Raw genomic sequence first — 25,650 nt, 5'->3', positions numbered from 1 at the left:
GAAAAAGGAAAGGAACATAAATATATTGTACTGTAGTAACAAAAAAAAATTACAAAAAAATGAGTGTAAAAAATTTTTCTTACCTTCACTCCAGTGGTTGACTTGTACACTAGAAAGGACATTTCAAGGTGGGAGAGAGTGACCTATTGGGAGGAGGAAACTGGAGAGGTAGGAGAACATACAGAAAGTGCTGGAGATACTGGGTCAGGTCAATCAGGATTGCCAAGGAACATGCAGGAGATGCTGGAGATGATTTTAATTATACTACAGGTGTTTCATTTTGAGAATCAGCTGATGTAGAGGGTACAGGATCTGTTTCAGGCCTCTTTACCTTCTTAAAGAATTGTTCCAGGCTGCTCTGGAAGATTGATGACTTCGTCTTTTTCAAAATCTGTCTATAGCATTGCAACATATCTATAACAGCTCTGTAGACCTTTCTGAATCTGTTATCACTATACAATAGTTAATGGCATGAGTCAAAACACACACATCTCAGTTTTTTAAAGTTTTTATGGAAGTGAGCACATAAACTCAAAAGCTCATATGTTAAAAGTGTCCTAACTTGAGGACCCTCTGTTCAGGCTCAAGATGAAGCAAATACTGGAATTAGCAGACAAATATTTTAAAACAAATACAAAAACTGTGTTTAAAAATGTGTGCTGAGAGAGAACCAAGATGGTAGCAGAGTAGGCAGACACACAGACTCCCAGCTCACACCACCAAACTGGATTACAAATTAATTTAGGAAAAATCAGCATGAAAAACCAACTTTGGATTAAAAGAACAGGTCTCAAAAACTATAGAGCAAAGAAGAAGCCACACCAAGCCTGGTAGGGGGCTCCAAGCCAATGGGGGGGAAACTCCCTTGCTTCCAGAAGTGAAGGTGGGGTGAGACTGAGAGTCCAGAAAGGCTCTCGTTACAAGGAGAAGAGCAGAAAATATCACTCACAACCACTTGTCTGAGGACCTGGGAATGAGGTGTGCTGAGAGGGCTGGCTTGTCTTCCAAAAGAAAAGTGGGGAGAGAGAGAGACAGACGGTGATGGGCAGAGGAATGCATGGGATTACCTGAGAAGCTGACTCGTCCAGTGCAGAGGCAGCCATAGCTGGGGCAGGGCTTGAACCCTCAACAAAGCACAAGCCTAAAGTGGTTCCAGGTGAGTCACCTCCAGAAAGCTCTGCAGCTCCAATTAGAGCAATAAGACAGCTGAAAACAGGAAGTGGGAGAAGGGGCAGTAACTCAGGTCTCCATGGAGATCTGAGATAACTTCCCCCTACTGAAATGGAGAAAGCCCCCAGCCCCCAAAGAGAAGCTGGCAGATTGGGCCTTCAGAGTCTCAGGTTACACCCATGGCATTCCTGGATACAGCTTCAAATAAGCCCCATGCTGAGATAATTAAACAAGACTACCACTGAGTTAAAAAAGAACTGAGAAGAAAACAAACAAGTCAAGATTTCAAAGAGGCTTTACTATGTAAGGAGATCACAGCTGGAAGAAGCCTACAAGTCATAGAGAATAATGGGTAGGCAGAAAAGCATAAGTCATATGATTCAACAAGATCAATCCTCTGATAAAGTCTTGGACAAATTGGAACTAAACAAATTACCAGGTGCAGAGTATAAAATAATGATTTTTATAATGCTTAAAGATCTCAAAACTACAATGGATGGACTTAATGACACTTCAATAAAGAAATTGAAAGCATCAAAAAGGACACAGAAATTATAAAGAAGCACCAGACAGAAATGACAAACACAATATTGGAAATGAAGACTACACTGTAAGGAATTAAAAGCAGGCTGGATGAAGCAGAGTATCAAATCAACGCCTTAGAGGACAAGACAAGTGAAAGCATGGAAGTTGAGCAGCAAAAAGAAAAGAGACTGAAAAAAATCTGAGGAAACTCTAAGAGAGCTCTGTGACAACCTAAAGAGAAACAACATCCGCATCATATGGGTTCCTGAAAAAGAAGAGAAAGAACAAGAGTTAGAGACCTTGTTCAATGAAATCATAGCTGAAAACTTCCCTAAATTGATGAAGGAAAAAAATCACACAAGTTCAAGAAGGACAGAGAATTCCATTAAAGAGAAACCTAAAAAAATCTACACCAAGACACACCATAATTAAAATACCAAAGCTAAGAGATAAAGAAAAAATATCAAAAGCTGCTAGAGAAAGAAAGGTTATCACCTACAAAGAAGCCCCATAAGGATGACATCCAACTTCTCAACAGAAACACTCGAGGCCAGAAGGGAATGGCAAGACATATTCAAAGTAATGTAGAACAAGAGCCTACAACCAAGACTACTTTATCCAGCAAGGCTATCATTTAAAATTGAAGGCGAAATAAAAAGCTTCCCAGACAAAAAAAAAAAAAAACTGAAGAAATTCATTACAACCAAACCAAAGCTGCAAGAAATGTTAATAGGCCTGTTGTAAACAGAACATAGGGGGAAAAGAATATAGTAAAAGAGGAATATAACTTTAAAGAATAAAATGGCAGTAAACAACTACATATCAGTAATAACCCTAAATGTAAATGGATTAAATGATTTTATCAAAAGACATAGGGTAGCTGCGTGGATAAGAAAATAGGACCCATATGTATGCTGTCTACAGGAGAGCACATCAAAACAAAAGATACACATAGACTGAAAGTAAAAGGGTGGAAAAAAATATTTCATGCAAATGGAAATGAAAGAAAAGCTGAGGTAGCAATACTTATATCTGACAAAATATACTTTAAAACAAACACTATAGTGAGTGATAAAGAAGGTCACTACATGATGAAGGGAGGAATCCAACAGAAAGAGATAATCATTATAAAAATATATGCACCTAATATACGAGCGCCTAAATATATAAAGCAGATTTTGATGGATATAAAGGGTGAGTTGAACAGTAATGCTATAATAGTAGGGGATTTCAATACCCCACTAACATCAATGGAAAATCCTCAAGAAAGAAAATTAACAAAGAAACAACAGAATTAAGGGATACATTAGATCAGGGGTAGTCAAGGTTTTTATACCTATCACCCACTTTTGTATCTCTGTTAGTAGTAAAATTTTCTAACTGCCCACTTGTTCCATAGTAATGGTGATTTATAAAGTAGGGAAGTAACTTTACTTTATATAAAATTTATAAAGCAGAGTTACAGCAAGTTAAAGCATATAATAATAATTACTTACCAAGTACTTTATGTTGGATTTTTGCTAAGTTTGACAGAAAAGTCTTTATAAAACAACTTACCATAGTAAAATCTATCTTTTTATTTATACTTTGGTTGCTCCACTGCCATCCACCATGTAAGCTAGAATGCTCACTAGTGGGTGGTAGGGACCAGGTTGACTACCACTGCACTAGATCAACTGGATTTAATAGATACCTTCAGAACCTTCCACTCTAAAGCAGCAAAATATACATTCTTTTCAAATGCCCATGGTACATTCTCTAGGATAGACCATATATTAGGGCATAAAATGAGTTTCAACAAATTTAAAAAGATTGTAACCATATCAAGCATTTTCTTTGACCACAATGGCATGAAACTAGAAATCAACTACAATAGGAAAACTGAAAAACACTCAAACACTTGGAAACTAAATAGCATGTTATTAAACAACGACTGGGTCATCAATGAGATCAAGAAAGAAATAAAAAACTTCCTTGAAACAAATGAAAATGAGCATATAACAACTCAAAATCTGTGGCACACAGCAAAAGCAGTCCTGAGAGGGAAGTTCATAGCATTACAGGCATACCTTAAGAAGCTAGAAAAAGCTAAAAAAAACCCAACTTAATCCTATAACTAAAAGAACTAGAAAAAGAACAGCAAATAAAGCCTAGAGGAAGTAGAAGGAAGAAAATAATAAGGAGCAGAGCAGAAATAAATGACATAGAATCTAAAAAACAATACAGAGCATCAATGAAACCAAGAGCTGGTTCTTGAAAAAGTAAACAAGATCGATGAACCCTTATCCAGATTCCCCAAGAAAAAAAAGAAAGAACTCAAATAAATAAAATTAGAAAAGAGGGTGGAGAAGTAACAACAGACACAGCAGAAATACAAAGGATTGTAAGAAAATACTATGAAAAACTGTATGCCAAAAAATTAGACAACCTAGGTGAAATGGACAAATTCCTTGAAAAAAGGAGTCTTTCACAAATCAATCTGGAAGAATCAGAAAACCTGATAGACCGATTACAGTAAATGAGATTGAAACAGTTATCAAAACACTACCAACAAACAAAAGTCATAAGCCAGACTGCTTCACAGGCGAATTCTACCAAACATTCAAAGAAGAACTAACTCCTATCCTTCTCAAGCTATTTCAAAAAATTCAAGAGAAAGAAAAACTTCCAAGATCCTTTTATGAGGCAAGCATAAGTCTAATTCCAAAACCCGGCAAAGACAACACAAAGAAAAATTACTATAGGTCAATATCCCTGATGAATTTAGATGCTAAAATCCTCAACAAAATATTAGCAAACTGGATCCAGCAATACATGAAAAAAAATCATACACCATAATCAAGTGGGATTTATTCTGGGGAGGCAAGGCTGGTACAATATTCGCAAATCAATCACTGTGATTCATCACAGAAACAAAAGGAAGGACAAAAAACACATGATAATGTCATTAGATGCAGAAAATGCATTCGATAAAATCCAGCACTCATTTATGACCAAAACTGTCAGCAAAGTGGGAATACATGGAACATACCTCAACATGATAAAGGCCATCTATTACAAACCCACAGCCAACATCATACTCAATGGGCATATGTTAAAAGCAATCCCCTTAAGATTGGGAAGAAGGCAGGGTTGTCCCCTTTCACCACCTGTATTCAATATAGTATTGGAAGTCCTAGCCACAGCAATCAGAAAAGAAGAAAAAATAAAAAGCAATCAAATTGGAAAAGAAGAAATAAAATTATCATTATTTGCTGATGATATGATACTGTACCTAGAAAACCCTAAAGTTGCAGTAAAAGACTACTGGACCTGATAAATGAATTCAGCAACATGGTAGGATATAAAATTAATACTCAGAAATCAGAGGTGTTTTTATACACCAACAATGATCTTTCTGAAAGAGAAATTAAGAAAACAATCCCCTTCACTATTGCAACAAAAAATAAATAAAATACCTAGGAGTAAATTTAACCAAGGAGGTTAAAGACATGTACTCAGAAAATTATAAAACATTGATAAAAGAAATCAAGTAAGATAGAAACAAGTGGAAGCATATACCATGTTCATGGCTAGGAAGAATAAACATCATTAAAATGTCTGTATTACACAAAGCAATTTATAAATTTAATGCAATTCTTATTAAAATACCAAGGACATACTTCAAAGATATAGAACAAATATTCCAAAAATTCATATGGAACCAAAAAAGAACATGAATAGCCTCAGCAATCTTGAAAAAGAAAAATAAAGTGGTGGTATCACACTTCCTGATATCAAGCTATACTACAAGGCCATTGTACTCAAAACAGCTTGATACTGGCATGAGAACAGGCATATAGATCAATGGAACAGAACAGAGAACCCAGAAATAAACCTACACCTTTATGGAAAACTGATATTTGACAAAGGTGGTGATAGCATACAATGGAGTAAAGACAGCCTCTTTAACAAATGGTGTTGAGAAAATTGAACATCTATGGGCAAAAAAATGAAACTAGACCACCAACTTACACCATTCTCCAAAATAAACTCAAAATGGATAAAAGACTTAAATGTAAGTCATGAAACATAAGCATCCTAGAGGAAAACATAGGCAATAAGCTCTTCGACATCACTTACAGCAATATATTTGCTGATTTATCTCCACGTGCAAGAGAAATAAAGGACAGGATGAACAAATGGGACTATATCAAACTATAAAGCTTTTGCACAGCTAAAGACAATATGAACAAAATAAAAGGACAAACCACCCAATGGGAGAACATATTCGACAATAGTCTGATAAGGGGTTAAAACCCAAAATTTACAAAGAATTTATAAAACTCAACACCAGGAAGATAAACAATCTAATCAAAAATAGGCAAATGAGATGGATAGACACTTCTCTAAAGAGGACATACAGATGGCCCATAGGTTTATGGTAAAATGCTCAACATCACTAATCATTAGAGAAATGCAAATTAAAACCACAATGAGATATCCCCTCACATCAGTCAGAATGGCACTCATCAACAAAACAACACAGAATTAAGTGCTAGTGTGGATGTGGAGAAAAGGGAACCCTCCTGCACTGCTGGTGGGAATGCAGACTGGTGCAGCCACTGTGGAAAACAGTATGGAGATTCCTCAAAAAATTAAAAATTGAACTGCCTTTTGATCCACCCATCCCACTTTTAGGAATATACCCCAAGAATACCGTAGTACAGTTTGAAAAGGAGAAATGCACCCCCATGTTTATGGCAGCATTGTTCACAATAGCCAAAATCTGGAAACAGCTCAAGTGTCCATCAGTGGACAAGTATATTAAAAAACTGTGGTACATATACACAATGGAATACTATGGGGCCATGAAAAGGAAGGAAATATTATTTTTTGCGACAACATGGATGGAATTGCAAACTATTATGTTAAGTGAAATATGCCAGGCAGAGAAAGAAAAATAGCATATGACCTCACTCATATGAGAAATCCGACGAACAATATGAACTGAAGAGCACAATAGAGACAGAGGGGGGATCAAAGGATCCAAAAACAAAGCGGACAGAGGGAAAGGAGATGATAGGGTTTTAGGATGGGAAGAGAGCAGAAAAGGAAATCCTGGATGAAGGGGGGAGGGTGTTACGAGGAAGGAGACGGGGGGATGTAGTGGGGAACACGGGTGACATTAGAATCTATGTGAACACAATAAATAAAAAAAATAATAAGTGGAACCCCACAAAAAGAATGTTTCTTGAGATAAACTGAAGAAAAGTTAAATAAATGGAATAATACACATTGCTTGTAAATTGAAAGATTTAATATTATCATCTCAATTATATCTTAATTGATTTGTAGCTTTAATGCAGTGCCGATCAAAATTTTAGCAGGTACACTGTGTTGTTTTTTTTTGGGGGGGGATGCAAATTGACAATTGGTTCTAAAATTTGTATAAATTTAAAGGATCTAAAATATAAAAAAATTCTGAAAATAAACAAACTGGAAGAGCATATACTACCTGATTTAAAAGCTTATTATAAAGTTTCAGGAATCAAGATAGAATCTTTGGTGTAAATATAAACAAATTGATAAGTAATACAGGATGGAAAATCTAAAAATAGACTAACACATATACTTAATTCTATTTCTTAAATGAGAAGCCCAGAGGCAGAGAGACAGACTCCTGTATGTAGTCTGTCCAGGATCCACCCAGCAAGCTTTCTACTGGGCGATACTCTATTTATATGGGGCATTGCTCCTTTGCTCAGCAATCAAGCTGTTTTAGCACCTGAGGTGAGGCCATGGAGCCATCCTCAGGGCCCAGGACGAACTTGCTCCAGCGAAGCTATGGATGTGGGTAGAGGGAGAGAGATGGAGAGAAAGAAGAATGGAGAAGCAGATGATCAAGTCTCCTGTTTTCCTTGGCTGGGAATTGAACCCAGGACATTCAAACACCAAGCCAATGCTCTCTACCACTGAGCCAACCAGCCAGGGCCTAATTAAATTTGACAATGAAGCAAAATTATTTCAGTAGAAAGTGAATAGTATTTTAAACAAATAATTCTGGAAAAATTAGATAATCAAATATAAAAAATAAACTTGGATCCTTAACTAGCAACATATACTGCAAATAAAACAAAATAACAACTAATATTAGATTCCAGACTTGAATGTTTAACCCAAATTAAAAATATCAAGAAAAATAAAATTTAGTAACATTTGATTAACATTTTCCCAGATAAGTCTCAAACACATAATCCAAAAAAAAATGATTGACAAATTTGACTTCATCAAAATGAAAACTTCTGTTGTTCGAAAATCACAAAGAGAATGCTGAAAAAAATTCAAATCACTTATCAGATAAAAGATTTGTATCTAGAATATATAAAGATCTCTCAAAACTTTATAATAATAAAGTAACCAACACAAGTTAAAAAATGGAGAATAGTGTTATATTAAGATTCTATTAAAGCCATTGGGCAATTAAGAGACTTTGGTGATCATTTTGGAGTGGGTTTTGAGTGGTGAAGGTAGAACACAGTGAACAGTTTGGTTAAAAATTAAATAGTACCCCTGACCCCTAAAGAGCTTAGAAAGTATCACTCTGTTTTGCAAAATGAAAAAATCTGAGAAAATTGGAAATCAGTTTTTCTCAGACTCATTGGAGAAGTGAGCTCACAGCAGAAATCTGGAAGACAGCTGAGCTCTGTTTACAAGGAACTGTAAACTAAGAGGGTACTCATATGGTAATTTTGACAAATTGATGAAAAGTGAGGTTGATATAGAATGATATTGACAAATCCTTGGTTCCATAGGTTTTGTGGGTGTGTATACAGGTGGGGCAAAGGTAGATTTACAGTTGTTTGTATGAAAAATAATGCAATAATTAATAAATAATAATATGAGAATAAAGTTGTTTTGCATGTACTTACAACTGTAAACCTACTTTTGCTATACCCTTTATTTATATGAATTTTACCTCTATAAAAACTTCACCAGTTTCTCATTTTGTAAATTCTAAAATGATCTCTTGTTTCTGGCTGGGAGAGTGGAAAAGTACCCATTGTGAAATTCACTCAGAGCATTCTCCATAACAAAGGTCTATGATGCAAGGAAAGAACTTTATTAGAACTTTAACCATCCACCTGGGAGAAGGTTTTGTTGGTAATATATACATTAATACGAGGTGACAAGAATGACACTTTACTTTTATAGTCTTATTCCTCAAAACTTATCATTCTAATCATGAGAAATACATTAAACCAATATCATTACGGGCATCCTACAAAATATTTAACCATTACTTCTCAAAACTGCCAATGTCATAAAAAACAAAAACAACAACAACAAAAAAGAAAACAACCAAGAAAGTCTGATAAAATATCACAGCCTAAAGGAGACATAAAAACTAAATGTTCTCTGAAAACCTGGATGGGATCCTGAAACAGATTTCTTTAGGTAAAGACTTAAGGAATTAGTATAAGTTAATAACTGTGGACTTTAGTTCATAATAACATATCACTATTGGTTCACTAATAGTAACAATTATACCCTGAGAAATGGTCATCTGGATACCAAACACCCTTAACCACTGTACCCCATTACCCTCAAAAGATGAAACCCTAACCAGTGGAATCCACCTGATAAATTTTTCTAGAGTTCTACTTGCAGCATTTAAAGATAATTACTTTTATTTTATTATTTTATTATTTTTATTTTACTTTTTAACTGAGAGGAGAGGAGATAGTGAGACAAACTCCCACATGTGACTTTGACCAAGATTCATCTGGCAATCTCATCTGAGACTGATGATTGAGTATCAAGCTATTTTTAGCACCTGAGGCTGACTCACTCTGACCAACTGAGCTATTCTCAGTGCCCAGGGCCATAATCAAACCAATGGAGCCACTCGCTATGGGAAGGGGAGAGGGACAGAAAGAGAAGAGAGAGGGAGAGAAGCAGATGGTCAATTCTCCTGTGTGCCCTGCTTGGTAATTAAATTTGTGATGTCCATATGCCAGGCCAAGGCTCTATCCTCTGAACCACTGGCCAGGGCCGAAGATTACTTTTTAAGAACCTTTCTATTTAATACTTTTCTAAACTATTAACTGAAGCCATGGTAAGCAGAATAATGACTCTCCTAAGGTATTTGAGTCCTAATCCCCAGAAATCATGACAATGTTACCTTTTTTTTTTAATTCAATGAGATGAGGGGAGGCAGAGAGACAGACACCCGCATGTGCCCCTACAAGGATCCACCTGGCAAGCTTACTTGAGGGCGATGCTCTACCCATCTGGGGCATTGCTCCATTGCTCAGCAACCTAACTCTTCTTATCCCATGAGGCAGAGGCCATGGAGCCAATGTCAGCACCTGGGGCCAACTAGCTCCAGCTGTTGGTGAATAGTCAGAAAAGTGTATAGCTTGTTTAGAAGATGAAAGATGGAGACATAGCCAAGGAATGTGAAAAGTCATTATAAGCTAGAAATTGTGAAAAAGAGATTTTCTCCTAGAGCCTCTAGAAAGGACCATGGTCCGGTCAACACCTGTCTTTAGCCATTGAGTCCTATATTGGAATTCTGACCCATAAAAATGTTATGACCCATAATAGTTATGTTGTTTTAGGCTACTAAGTGTGGGATAATTTGTTATGTCAGCAACATAATAATAGAAAATGTCTTGGTGTAAATGATCTCTAACATCTATTAATTAATTTTATTTTATTTTATTTTTTGATTTAGTAAGAAATCAGTGAGTAGTAGATGGCCAGAGTTCAGGTCAGTAAAAAATGTCTCAAAAAAAAATGTCTCAACCTGAGGTATGAATTTCTGAATGTTTTCACATGCAAACAGTTTCTTTACCTGAATTGGTGAAGTTGCTGCCCACAAGGGACAACTTCAACGTATTGTAAGTGTAGCCTGCTAGCAAAGCCCATTTAACAGCCATGGTGTACTGAGAAGTGCAGTCTTCTCAGTTTAATACCAGAAGGACAAAATCAGCTTCTGTAAAAACATAATGAGCCCAACGTTAGAGCTACAAATCATAAATGATCTGAAATAGACATGGAGTAGGAATAGAATCAACAGGGGCAAGGAGTCCAGTTCAGGATATGCCTGAGTGGGGAAGGGAATGAAAGTCCAAATACTATTGTCTGAAAAATATAACTAGGCTAAAGCACACTTGAGATTGTTTCCAGTTGCCAGCTCAGCTTTTCTTAGCAGGAAAGAAGCACAGCCCTGGCAGGGTTTTTTAATTGAATTTATTGGGGGGTCATTGATTAATAAAATTATATTGATGTCAAGTGTCCAATTTCTATAATATATCATCTATATATTGTATTGTGCATTCACCATTCAAGTCTCCTTCCATCACTATTTACTTCATTTTTATCCTTTTCTACCTCTCCTCACACCTATCTCCTTCTTACAATCACCACAATGTTGTCTGTATCTATAGGGTTTTTGGATATTTTTGCTTAATCTCTTTACCTTTTTTTTCACAGCCCCCAATCCTCTTCCACTCTGACAGCTGTCAGTCAGTTCTCTATATCTATGAATCTGTTTCTACATTTTTATTAATTATTTTTTTCATTAGATTCCACATATGAATGAAATGATAAGGTATTTGTCTTTCTCTAGCTAGCTTATTTCACTTAGCATAATACTCTCCAGGTTTATCCATGCTCTGATAACGAGTTAATATCAAAAGTTTATAAAGAACTTATAAAAGTCAGCACCAAAAAACCTCAAGCAATCCAATTTAAAAATGGTCAAAGGACCTAAATAGACACTTCTCCAATGAAGACATATAGATGGCCAATAGACATACGAAAAGATGCTCAATGTCACTAATCATCAGAGAAATGCAAATTAAAACCACAATGAGATATTACTACACACCTGTCAGAATAGTTATAACAATAAATCATCAAACAAGTGTGGGCAAGGATGTGGAGAAAAAGGAACCCTTGTGCATGGTTGGTGGGAAAGCAGACTGGTGCAACTATTGTGGAAAGTAGTACGGAGTTACCTCAAAAAATTAAGTATAAAACTGCCTTCTGACCCAGTGATTCCACCTTTGGGAATATATCCAAAGAATACCAAAACACTAATTCGAAAGAATATACGCAACCTTGTGTTCACTGCAGCGTTATTTATAATAGCCAAGAAATGGAATCAGTCTAAGTCAGTGTTTCCCAACCTTTTTTGTGCCATGCCCCACCTTAACCTTTCTAAAATTTTTATGTCCCCCCCTATGTAACATACATAATTTTTAACATTAAAAAATTGATTTGTTCACTTAATAAACATAAATGATAGGTTCTAGGAAGAAATCACTATGAAATTGTTAACAAAACACAGTAAGTAAAATTTCAAAACATATAATGAAAAACAGAAATTTAAATTCCAAATAATTTTAATACAGATTTTTCTATATTAATTTATTATTTTAATTTAGTATGATCCTTGCGCTTGATGCTTGCTGCACAGAGATTTTATATTAGGTTCCAATTTGGTTAGCTTTAGTCTCAAGTCTCCACGTTGTGTTATATCCAGCCGATTTCTTTTTTTTTTACCAGTAAATCATTTACAGCACTAAATCCACATTCAGCTAAAAATGAAGATGGAAACGGTAGCAATAGTTTTCTTGCACATTTGGTTGAATTTGGGTATTTGATTTCTGTTTCCTCACAAAGCTATGCCATTGCTCCTTTGATATTAAATAAAGCTTTAACTGACTCATCATTTTGCAATTCTGCGAGTTCTTCTTGACACTGCATATTTGATATATCAGACAAATCCACTAACATTGGCCGCATCATTCATGTTTGTTTTAAATCAGAAAATCTTTCTTTTAAGTCAGCCGATAGAATATTCAAATGATTGACAATAACAAGTAAAGCGGTATCAGTTACTTCACATTTTTGGAGCCAATGAAACTGTTTAAAGTTTTTGTTGTTAATATGTTTCTGACATAACTCAATATTGGTAATGAAACAAAATATCTTTGCTTTTGCATCGACAAGAGTTTTATTTGTTCCTTGAAGTTGCTTATTTAATATATTTAGTTTTTCAAAGATATCGGCTAAATAACTCAAAAATGCTTTACCATCTATTGTTAACAGATACTTCATTTCAGGTTTGTTGCTAAAAAAATCACTAAGAGTATCAAACAGTTCCATAAATCTTTTCAAACAGTGTCCTTTAGATAGCCATCTTACTTCAGTATGAAGTAAAAGTCTCACATGGTCTTCATTTTGTTCTTCACAAAATAGCTTGAAAAGACGCTCACATTTGCCACTAGCTTTAATAGCATTAACACACTTTATTACTGTATGTAATACTTCATTCAGAACAGGCGAGATGTTTTTAGCTACCAAGTTTTCCCTATGAATAACACAATGCACAAGAATCATTTCTGGATTTGCATCTTTCATCAATTTTAAGCAGCCATTTTTCTTGCCCATCATATTGGGAGCACCATCTGCAGCACAAGATGTTATATTTTTCATTGGTATATCATTGACATCTAAGTAGTTTTTTAGCTTATTATATATATCTTTGGAGGTAGTGGTGCTTTCTAATCTTTTACAGACAACATTTCTTCAGCAAAATGTCCTTTATCAACATATCTTACGTAAGTTATCAATACTGCCTCACTGTCTCTCAAAGTTGATTCATCCATTTGTGAGGAGAATTTTCTTGTTTTCAGCTTTTCAATAAGTTGTTTTTCAATATCCTCACTCATTTCGTTTATTCTTCTGCTAAAAGTATTGTCACTGAGTGACATAGCTTTTATATCTTTGTCATCTTTTTCAAGAACCGTTTTAAGAAATGCTGATATTGACAGTTTTATTAAATTCTCTCCTATAGTGTGATTTTCTCCAGTTTTAGTGATGAATAAAGAAAGTTGATAACTAGCCTCAAGAACACAATTATTAGTTGAAGTATGAGCAGTAAATAGAGACTTTAATGTTCTTTTTTCAAAATTTTTCTTTAAAGTTTTAAAGTAACTCAAATCTGAATATGAGCACTATGTTTCGCCTTCATATGCGCCTCAAGACGACCTCGTTTCATTGATTCGTTGGTCAAGCATTGCTGGCATAAAAGACAAAAGAGAATCCGCTCATCGTGAATAGCGGGTATGAACCCAAATTTTAAATATTCCTCTGAATATTGATGAGTTTTTTTCTTGCTTGCACCACTCATTTTACTATGGGCTATAAGAAATAAAAATAAGATCAATTAAGTACTAATATTAAAATATGTGTTAAAATATATTCAATGTGACATAGAGTAAACATATACTAAAAATTCATATTTATTTAATTGTATATAACACATTTACTACACTAACACTGCAAATCAAAAGGTATCTATATTTTTTCCACTTGACAAAATTTTCTGGAAAGTTATGCTTCTAAAATTAAAAGTGTCGTGCATGCACTATTATAGCCCCAATAATATTTATAAAATATTAGTGCTTTCTAGCCCCGATGCAAGAAGTACTTAATAAAGAGTTTAATATTGATAAAAATAAAATCAAATACTTACCAATTATATCTATACAATAGATATATGTATATTTATTAAATAAATCAATGAGCTTTTACAACAGTTTTGACTGACACTTATTTCAAATTAACACCAACTGAATGATGTGAAACACTACAGAAGTTGTGATGGGCCAATTAGGTGAGAATAACTGCGTTGTTTAGGGAGTTTTTAAAATGTCCAGTGTTCCCCGTGGCAGACGGCACGCTCCGCGGTGAACCCAGGACGAAGTTTACTTGACGACGCCAATCACCCAGTTGATATTTTGGTCTCGTCAAATGAAATTATACTTAATAATTATTTACCACAATTATTTAAGAATTGCATTTTTTGTTAAATTTGGCACTGATATCTAGCATTGCATTTAAATGGCCCGGGGTGAAAGTCATGTCGAGTCCATTTTCAAATTGCTCCCCTTAACTATCGAATTGCCCCCCGGTGGGGCATGGGCCCCACGTTGGGAAACAACAGTCTAAGTGCCCATAAGCAGACAAATAAAATAGTTGTGGTACATTTACACAATGGATTACTAGTCAGTCATAAAAAAGAAGGAAATCTTACCTTTTGTGACAGCCCTAGCAGTTTGAAGGAACACACTGAGGTCTAGCAATGATAAGCCACCATTTTTTGCAGCTCTACTCTCCTGACAGCTGAACAGAAGAGCTTGTTAGTGTTCAATAACAGGACATCATTGCTATAAAATTTTAAGTTGCCATGAATATTAAAATCCTCTGGCTCAGATAACCAAGGAGAACTAACTTATGTCAAATTACTTCTTATTTGTATTTATATCAGATTTCTTAGACTTGGTACCCAAAAGAAGAATGTCAAATACCTCATTTACAATTTTTTTTCAAAAATTGATTACATATTGAAATGTCACTATTAGATTTACTTAGATGCTTGAGGAAGGTGGTTTCTTTTTGAAACCTACTTGTATGTTTTAGATCATCTCCTGTTTTAGACAATTACTATGAAGAATTAAATTTATCATACATTTGAGAATGTATTAAGTTTAAGCCCTTAAAATTTAAAAGATAATACTAAGGCAGAGGTAATCAGAAATTATAATATTAAGAAAGAGACTTGTATTTCTCAGTCTAGTGTATTACGAATGGGCCATATTGAGACTTGATTAGCAAAATTATATGGAAGATAAGTAAACTTTATAAATTATAAATTTATCATGTCATCCCTTTGATTAAAATATTTATAACTAAAATAAAATTCTGGCTTAATAACCTGTTCTTCTCAATACTAAACTGCAAGCAGTTCCCCCTAAAATGCCCTGTCTCCATACAGACATCTATTTCCACTTGGCTGGGAAAAAATACAAGGAAGAAGTCTTAGTAAATCAAATTATATTTAAATAGTCTTAGAAAATTAAATCAAGTTGAATCAAGGCAAACAGACTAAGCCAGTTCTTGCAAAGAAAAAGCCAAATGAGAATATTTTTAAATAAATAGAGTGAACCAAATATATGAATTGCATATATTTGATTGTTTAAGTTACCATGCACAAAAGTTTTCTCTAGCCAAAATTACTTTCTATAGTTAACTCTTCTATTTATCATAGATGTGATACTGAGGGTTCACAGAGGGCACAAAGGGGGCCTCAACCCAAAGACAGTGTCCAAGTTCTTATCATTGAGCAAGAAAAAATTCCAGGTTGAGGCAGAAAGATTCAGCATAGCACAATAGATTTATTGAAGTGATAATACCCACTCAGGAAGAAAGAGAGTGTGGCAAACTCAGAAGATGATACGCTCACTGGTTTGCGGTCACTGATGTTTGTAGGAGGTGGCCATTGGCTAGCTTGCCTCAGTCTCTCATCTCTGGATAGTGGCATGGTAATCTGGAATGGGAGCAGCTTCAAAACTATAACGTAGATCAACATGGCTGTTGATTCTAACTAAGTTAAGACTGGTTTCTGTTCATCTCAATTGTCTCTTACCCCAGAAAAATGGGAGATAGCAGGGGGTTGGGGGAGACAGATGTCAGTCACAAGTCACATTTACTGTGTTCTAACCTAGAAGGGAAGGAAGGGAGAGAGCCCCGGGCCTCTGTTCCCTATACTAAGTTTCTTGCTTCAGTTGATAATAGGCAAGATGATTATATCCTGATTTAAGAAAGTGCTTTCAATACAAATGCAACTTTACTATGATTTTATCTTGCTTGAATTTCCTTATTTTGAGTTTTCTTTAGTATTAATAGATTTGTTAAAATGTACTCTACATTACTAATACTTGTTAGTTCTTTAACACTTTCATAACATTTTTCTTTCCTCTGATTTTAACTCTGGTCTTATTCACATTCAAATACTCTTTTCCTTTCCAAATTCTAGTTCAACATAAAGTTATGACTTTGTGCTAATTTTTATTTATCTTTATAATGTATGCATATGTAATGAAATACATGGTTATTATGTCACATAATTATTCTGCTCACTTGTAGCAAATGTTTTAAGAAAAAAATGTAAATTTCTATATCTTTAAATTTTTTAAGCCTCTTGTTAAATGTATCATGTTTTATAATCTTTAGTTCTTACCATGCTTTACTTAAATTTACTCACTACCTTAATATAAAGTCATGTTGCCTCCAAAGATATACTTTATATTTATTCATTTATTTAGTTTAATATATACTACTTCTTCATCCTATGTCTTTTGTTGCCTTTTACCATATTTTCATTAAATCTAGAAATGTCATGAAATTTATTGCTGAAAGATTTCTCTTTGGATTGTGAGGTCCATTTAAAAAATGCCAGCTATTTTCTATTTTGTAATCCACAATACATAGTACATGGCCCTTCACTTAGAGATCAAAATCTTTTTAGATTATTTTTAACTAAATTTACACACACACACACACACACATCATATACAACTTGTTAACCTCGGTATTTTCTATTTACAGAATCTGTAAAGTTTTTACTTAGAGAAACAATAGTACTGGTTTTAAAATGAATTGTTTTAGATCCTATATTCTGAGCTTCAAAATAAATACATGTAAAAAATTGAATTCTTCCATAAATTTAATATGATCTATAGGCATGATTATACATTTTAGAGTAATACATATATAATTTAAGAATCTGGTGATTCAGTTAAAATATTTACAGAATATGAGAAGTGTGTAAAGCACTTAACTTCTTTTCCTTCTCCTCCTTCTCCTTCTCCTTCTCCTTCTCCTTCTCCTTCTCCTTCTCCTTCTCCTTCTCCTTCTCCTCCTCCTTCTGCCTCCACCCTCTCTTCTCCTCCTTCTTCTTTTTTCTGAGACAGGCAGATAGGGAGAGAGGAGTCAGGAACATTGAGCTGCTCTACTATGGGTCCTGATGGGGGATCTAACTGGCAACCTCCGTGCTCCAGGAGGACACACCAACCAAGCTATCTGACCAGGGCTTGCACTTAACTTCTTCATTATTTAAATATCTTAATTGTATCTCATTGAATTAATTTCATGATTACCAATAGATCAAGGCTAATCATTTGAGAGCCATTCGTAATAAACCAAGGTTCATAAAGTATGGACATGTTCACACAAAAAAATTAGAATTCTATGAACTTGATAAAAGGTACAGAAAAATAGTGAAGAAATATGATTTGCAATCAGTCTAAAATGGAAATTGCACTTAAATATGGATGCTACATTTTGAATTTTTATCTATACACTACTGTAAGATGTTCCATGTTTTTAGGAAAAACAATTAATTATATTTTTATTTTTGATAATTATCATTGTCAGCAGTGATAAGGATGGTTGGAAGCTAGGAGAAGCTAGGGAAAAAACAATCCTATTGGAATAATGAAAGGCAAAGGTTAATGAGGATCCAAATACTATAAGCACAACGAAGGACAGTGAAAAATAATAGAAGATACTGAAAATAGAGAATCAATAAAATTCAGTAATTGATAGAATGTGTTGGACGAAAGAAAACAAGAGTTTTCTATGGTTCTAGGGGTTTAATACCCGATGACTATGTTATGACTATTATCTAAAATTTACAACCGTAGAAGGCAGGTTTCTAAGAGGAAAATGTAAGATATGTTTTTATTACCATTGAATTTGAGCAGCTGTCTCTGTGAGTTGACAATTTAAAAGATAGTTCTGGCTTTATGATTTCAAAATACTCTATAATATAAAAAAATATCACTTTTAATACATGTCCTGATAGCAGTAATAGAAAAAGTATCCCACTCAACTCTCCTGCACAATTAGTGAAATTATAAGAGAGATATGAAAACTTGAGAATAATTAATGATTGTCATTTTAACTTTAACATTTTTGGAAATAACAAAGTAATAATTAAAAAAATAAACTTAGCAAATTGTTTCAAGATCCAGTAACCTAAGAAGACAAATCATAAATAAAAGAGGAAAGATTACAACTGATACTGCCAAAATTAAACAGATCATAAGAGACTACTATGAATAATTAACAACATATTGAAAAACCTGGAAGAAATGGATAAATTACTAGAAACATGCCAACTACCAGAGTAAATCATAAAAAATATATATAAAGACATTTTTAACTAGTTAAAAGGTTTTTATACCTAATCAATAATCTCCTCCTCCAAAAAAATCTAAGGACCATTGAATTCACTAATGATTTCTATCAAATATTTAAATAATTAATGCCTATCTCTCTCAAACTCTTCCAAAAGTTGAAAAGGAAGGGAGGCTTTCATACTCTTTATATGAAGCCAGTATTACCCTAATATTAAAGCTAGAAAAAAGCACTACAGGAAAAGAAAATTACAGGTTAGTATTCTAGTTTAGGAAAGATGCTAAAGCCCTTAACAAAATACTAATAAACCAAATTAAACAGCAGACAAAAGAGAATGACACCATGATCAAGTATGATTTATCCCTGACATGCAAGATGGTTTAATGTATTTAAATTATTAATACTTGTGATATGCTACATTATCAAAATTAATAAAAATAATATGATTATCTAAATAAGAAAAGTAGAGAAAGAATTAAATAAAATTCAAAAATTTTTTTCATGATAAAAATTCTCAAATTTTGTATAGAGAGAATATATTTCACTTATTATGGCCATATATAACAAGCTCACAGAGAACAGCATATTCCCTAGTAAAAAGCTAAGTGCTTTTCTTGTATTATCAGGAACAAGACAAATATCTAAAGCTATAAATTTAATTCAGAAAGAAAGAAGTAAATCACCTCTGTTTTCACATGACATAATCTCATATATAAATAACTCTAAGGATTTCACACACACAAAAAAAAAACCTGTTAAAATTCAGTAAAATTTTAGGACACAAAATTAATATATATTAATCAGTTGCATTTCTATAGACAAAAATAAACTATCTGAAAGAAAAATAAAGAAAGAAATTCTATAAATACTTAAAAATATACTGTTCACAAAAGTTAAGGGATACTTCAAAATGAATATGAAGTGATAAAATATCCCCTAATTTTTGTGAGCAGTATAAATTTTACCAAGGAGGTGAAAGGCATATGCTGAAAACTATGAGATTAATAAAGTAAATTGAAATAGACACAAATAAATGAAAATATTTTGGATTTAAACAATAAATATTGTTAAAGTGTCAATACTACCTAAAGTGATCTACAGAGTCAATGTGATTTCTATCAAATTCCAAATGCATTTTTTTGGCATCAAAAGAAGAAAAAATAAACAATGATAAAACTTGTGTAGAAACACAAAAAACTCTACATGGGCAAAGCAATCTTAAGAAAAAAGAACAAAGCTGGAGGCATTATACTTTCTGATTTCAAATTATATTACAGAGCTATATTGATCAGCCTGGCCTATCGTGGCACAGTGGATAGAGAGTTGATCTGGAATGCTGAGATCATTGGTTCAAAACCCTGGGCTTAATGGGTCAAGGCACATACACTTCTTGCTACCACCACCCTTCTCCTCTCTTTGTAAAATCAATAATTAAGTATTTGAAAACAAAGCTATATTACTCAAAATAGCATGGTACTAGCACAAAGCCAGGCACACAGATCAGTGGAACAGAATAGAGAGCCCAGAAATAAAGCCACACATATAAAGTCAACTAATCTTTGACAAGGAAAACTAACCATACAGTACAAAAAGGATAATCTGTTTAATAAAATGTAATGAAAAACTGGATAGCCACATGCAAAGGGATGGAATTGGATCCCTATTTTATATCACTTATATACATTAACTTGAGATGAATTAAAAACTTAAATTTAAAACCAGAATCTATAAAACTCCTAGGAGAAAACATAAGGAAAAAGCACCTTGACATTGGTCTTCTCAATGATTTTTTTAAAATATTAAACCAAAAGCAAAGGCAACAAAAGCAACAATAAAAAATTGAGATTACATCAAACTAAAAAAGCTTTTGCATAGCAAAATTATTTTTCAAAGGTGAAGGAGTCAAAGATACAAAGATGATCTTAGGTAAATATTGAGAGATTTTGTTATCAGTAGGCCTGGCTTTAAAGAAATGTTAAAAAAGTGTCTTAGAGAGAAGGAAATGATAGAGGTCAGAAACTCAGCTGAACATAAAGAGAGGGAGAGTGTTGGAGACAGAAGGTTTCAGTGTACCGGCACTTTCCATGAAGTGTTATTTGAAAGTAGACTGAGACTAGTTGTAAAGGTATATTAAGTATTCTGCAGATTCGAGGACAAATGCTAAATAAAAATAATAGAATTATAACTGATACAGTAAGGGAAGAGAGAAATTGAATCATATAAAATATTCAATTATAACCAGAAAGCAAAAAAGGACAATAGAAAAAAAACAACAACCAAAAAACATGTGCAACAAAGAGAAAACAAACATAATATATTGATTAGTTTATATAAATGATCACCTTAAAAGTCAATGGTAAATACAATAATTAAAAGAAAGCCTTTGCTGGTTAGCTCAGTGGATAGAGTGTTGCCGGGCATTTGGATATTCTAGGTTCAATTTCCGGTAAGGGCACTCAAGAGAAGCAACCATCTGTTTCTCTCCTTCTTCTCTCCCTATTCCCCTCACACAGTCAGTGGCTCAATTGGTGCAAGCATCGGCCACAGGCACTAAAGATAGATCGGTGGATTTGAGCATTGGCCCCAGACTGGGTTGCTGAGTGAATCTTGGTTGGGACACATGTGGGATTCTGTCTATCTCCCTTGACTCCTCTCACTTAAAAAAGAATATAAATGTATTTAACAGAAAATATACATATAGTTCAACATTTATATAAATGCAAAACTTGGATAAAGGAACTTCAGGAAGAATTAAATAAAGATTTATCTAATATTTATGGATTGGAAGACTCAACATTTTTAAGATACCAATTATTTTAATTTGGTCAATGCTATCTAATAAAATAAAGTTATTTATTTTATACAGTTTAGGAAACTTACTTTAAAGTAGATATGTAAAATCAAAGATCCAAAATATTTAACACATTGAGGAAGATACTATAAACCTGCAGTGATCAAGCCAGAGTACTAATAGTGAAAGAATAGACATATGGAGATCAGTTAGACACAGTAAAGAGCCCACTATAGATACACACAAATATAGTCAATGAGTCTTTCACTAAAAAACAAGGGCAATTTAATGGGGAAAATTAGAGTCTTTTCAAAAATAGTGCTGAAGTATTGGCTATCCATAAGCAAAAAAAGAAATAAAAATAAAAAAAATGTAGGAACATACATTGATGCTTTCACTAAATTAATTCAAGATATATCAAAGATCAGAGTGGGGGGATTGAGCAAAAAAAGGGAGGTGAAGGAGGAGAAAAATCTCATGGACACAAACAACAGTATGGTGATTACTAGTGGGAGGGAAAAAAGGGTGGTGGTGAAGGGGGCATAAATGGTGATAGACAGAGACTTGACTTGGGGTGGTAAACACATAGCATAGTGTACAGAGATATGTTGTAGAATTGTGCACCTGAAACCTTTACAGTTTTGTGAACCAGTGTCACACTAATAAATTCGATAAAAATGAAAAAAAAAGGTAAAAATTAAAAATAAATAAATAAAATAAAAATTGTAAAAAATAATTTAGGTAATCTTGGGGTTGACAATAATTTTTTTTTTGAGAGAAGCAGGGAGTGAGAGACAGGAACGTCAAGCAGTTCCTGTATGTGCCCTGACCAGGGAATTGAACTGGCAGTCTCTGAGCTAGGGACGATACTTAAGCCAGCTGAGATATCCTGCCAGGGCTTAATCTTATTTCATTTTTTTTTAAGAGACAGAGACAAGATAAGAGAGAGAGGGTAGGGGGAAGAAACCATTCATTTGTTGTTCCACTCAGTCATACATTCATTGGTTGCTTCCTATGTGTGTCCTGACAGGGGATGACACTCTTAACTGACTGAGCTAACCAGCCATGGCTGACAATAATTTTTTTAATTTTTTATTAAACTTAATTAGGTGACAATAGTTAATATAATTATATAGGTTTCAAATGTAGAGTTTTATAATACATCATCTGTATATTGTACTGTGTGTTCATCACCTAAAGTCAAGCTTCTTTCCATCACCATATATCCCCACCTTTATCTTCTTCTATGTCCACTCACCCATATTTCCCTCTGCAATATTTTTTCTGAAATTTTCTCTTGGGTAAAGAAAACAACATAAAAATAAACAAATGGGACTACATCATACTAAAAAGTTAGCACAACAAAGGAAACCACTGATAAAATAAAAAGAAACTATTGACTGGTATACCATATTTTCCAATGATACATTTCATGTGGAGTTAATATCCAAAGAATTAATAGAACTTATAAAACTCAATACCAAAAAAATTAACAACCCAAGTAAAAAATGGGCAAAATAGTTGAATAGACACTTCTCCAAGAGGACATACTGCTGGCCAATGAACATATGAATAAACACACATCACTAATCATTGGAATATGCAAATTAAAGCCATCATAAGCTATCACCTCAAACATATCAAAATGTCTATCATCAATAAATCAACAAACAAGTGTTGTAAAGTTGTGAAGAAAAGAGAACCCTCGTGCACTGTTGTTAAGAATGTAGATTGGTACATCCACTATAGATATCAGTATGGAGTTATCTCAAAAACTTAAAAATGAAGTTGCTTTATGATGGGCAATTCCACTTCTGGGAATTTATCTAAAGAAATCTGATACAGTAGTTTGAAAGAATATATGCACACTTGTGTGCATTGTAACGTATTTACAATAGCCAAGATTTGGAAGCAGCCTAAGTGTCCATTAGTGGCTGAGTAGATTTAAAAAAAGTTATGGAACATTTACTTACACAATGTCATATTAGTTGGTCATGAAAAAGAAGGAAGTCTTATATTTTGTGACACCATGTATAGACTTGGAGATTATTATGCTAAGTGAGAAAAGTCAGTCAGAAAAAGACAAATACCATATAATTTCTCTTATTTGTGAAATCTAATAAACAAAATAAATAAACAGAAAAGAGACAGACTTATAGATCCAGAGAACAGGCTGACAGCAGTCAGAAATAATGGGGTTGGAGTATGAGTAAAAATGGTTAAAGAATAACAATAAAGAAAACTTATAGACACTGACAGTGAATTTTTGATATAAAAATACACAAATATATACAAAACTACAAAAATAAACATAAACCATGAATCAAAAAATTGATAGCTTAGACTTTGTTAAAATTAATGATATCTGCTCTATAAAAGGTACTGTTAGGAGAACAAAAAGACAACCAATCCATTGGCTGGGAAAATATTATTTGCAAAACATATATCTGACAAACAACTTATATCTTAAATATTTTTTAAAAATCCTAACTTAGCAATAAGAAAACAGCAACAAATATAAAAAAATTAGCAACAGTCTTGTTATCTCACCAAAGAACATATATGGATGGTGTAAGGCCATGGGCCGCCAGAGACATTATGGCCATTCACATGCAGGTTCTCATTAAATTTGGGCAGATGCTAAAGAATCAAGAGACAGCGGTGTCAGAGGATCATGGGCCATTGTAAAGCCAGTAACCACGGCCACCATCATAGCTGCCTGGACCATGCAGGTTCGAATTTGATTCGGACAGATGGTAATGAAAAAACGAAGCCAAAAACTGGTGAGCCATTAGCTTTAATCCTAGCTTGCATCCAGCAGGCAAAAAATACACACAGTGGGAAAACACTTCCCTTTCCATTCAGGGATCCCAAGGCCACTGACTCATCCAAGTTTCCTAGAATCAAAGGTTTTTACCTCACCAGACTTGTTCACCTCTGTTCCCCATCTCCTTCTCTCTGCACAAACTCTGCACAAACTGGCTTCTCCTTCAGCATTCTGCCATCTTGGCTGCTTCTCCTCCCCTCCATGTGGCCTTTCACTGCTCTCCCCTCTAATGCTAATCTCAGGAACTGAGAGAGAGCAAGCTCCCGGTCTGCCCCATTTTACAGTGTAAAAATAAAAACCTTTAATCCAATATACAATCAAGGAAGTCTCTGATACAAGGTCACTTATCTGAGGCATAATGGAATTCCTCATAAGAGTGCACCACCCCCTATCATGCAACAGTCACAGGTGTGGGGAAAAGCTTAGTCTTAAAACTAAGCCTTAGGCTATAAGGACCCTGCCTGCTTACAGCCTGTCCCCACACCCAATGCAAACTATAAGCGAGCAAATATATATATTATATTTAAAAACTTATTTGACCAACAAAAAGAGAAAACCTGCTTTTCCCATAGAGAGCGAGGGATCAGGGAGGCCTCTGCAATGCTGATGGCAGGAACCGAGGGAGAGCGAGCCCTTGGTCTGTCCCCATTTTATAGTGTAAAAATCAAAACCTTTAATCCAATATATAAATAAAGAAGTCTCTGATACAAAGTCACTTATCTGAGGCATAAATGGGATTCCTCATATAAGTGCAGCACCCCACATCATGCAACAGGCAAGGGTGTGGGGAAAAGCTTAATCTTAAAACTAAGCCTTAGGCTATAAGGACCCTGCCTGCTTACAGCCTGTCCCCTACACCCACTGCAAGCTATAAGTGAGCAAACATATATTATATTTAAAAACCTACTTGACAAATAATGCATACTAGGCTTCTTTCTTGCAAAGCTTATTGTGTGCTACTGATTCTCATGGTCACATCTTTGTCTTTATGCAAGCACAGAATCTCTTGAATCTCCCACATAGTCTTCCAAAGTGCTTGCACCATTGTGCATTTTCACCAGAAATGAACAACACACCTGTTGCACATCCTGGCAAGAATTTGGCATTTTTTATTTTAACCATTCTTAAAGGTTTATAGTGGTATATTTTGTCTTAATTAGTAATTATTTAACTAAAATTGATGCTGAGCATCTTGTTATATGCCCATTTGCCATCTGTTGGTCAAACAAGTTTGTAAATATGAAGTATATGTTTGTTTGCTTGTGGTTTGCATTGAGGGCTGGGCTACATCAGATAT

This window comes from Saccopteryx bilineata, chromosome 2 (assembly GCF_036850765.1).
Source record: "Saccopteryx bilineata isolate mSacBil1 chromosome 2, mSacBil1_pri_phased_curated, whole genome shotgun sequence".
Lineage (NCBI taxonomy): Eukaryota > Metazoa > Chordata > Mammalia > Chiroptera > Emballonuridae > Saccopteryx > Saccopteryx bilineata.
The sequence above is the reverse complement of the archived record's forward strand: the minus strand, read 5'-3'. Positions refer to the sequence as shown.